Source organism: Corella eumyota, chromosome 3 (genome assembly GCF_963082875.1).
Source record: "Corella eumyota chromosome 3, kaCorEumy4.1, whole genome shotgun sequence".
NCBI classification, from domain to species: domain Eukaryota; kingdom Metazoa; phylum Chordata; class Ascidiacea; order Phlebobranchia; family Corellidae; genus Corella; species Corella eumyota.
Genome location: NC_137492.1, coordinates 2,294,349 through 2,295,069, shown reverse-complemented (window position 1 = coordinate 2,295,069; position 721 = coordinate 2,294,349).

Sequence of the window (721 nt, the reverse complement as noted above, 5' to 3'; positions counted from 1 at the left end):
GCTAAGTTGTTTATACGACCAAATTAAGCAGCACACATGCTACAACGTTATTTATTTTCAATAAATTCGTCGCCGGGGGTTGGCGCCGCTGAGCTATGTAGGACGTTTCTCATTACGATTTTTTCTTCAATTTTTAGACAAAAACGACTGACGTATCAACAGTTTAAAAACAATTTTGCCCTTTGAATATATTGCAAATTAATTGTTTGAACACACTTTGTGTATTAGCCTATCTAGTAGCTTACTATATATACGTAAAATAGCAGAAAACTTGACGCTATGACGCACTTTTCGTTCTGAAAATGACGCGAGTATTTATAATTTTTTGCGGTGTTGTCAATAAGAATTTTGCTTTCTTTCTAAATCAATTTAATTGTAATATGTTTAGTTATATAAAATGTTGTTAGTAATAACAAATTGTTGTATTAACATGTAAAACTTTAAAACAGAATGTAAATCTAGAGCAAAATTGTATTTAGAAAAGCCTAGGGCGGTAAATGGCAACCCTGTTTTATTGGCTGAAGACCAAAACATACACCGCTAGTGGCTGGAGTAAAAAAACTACAGCTTCGGTATCATTTCGGCTTGTTTTGTTATTTTTAACATAATTCTTATTATTAACTTATGTTTACTAGTAAACAAAAACAAAAGTAAAGAAATATATTTGTTGTTTTAAGTAAATGTCGGTCAGTTAATGTAGTCTGACTGTACAGAAGCGTTT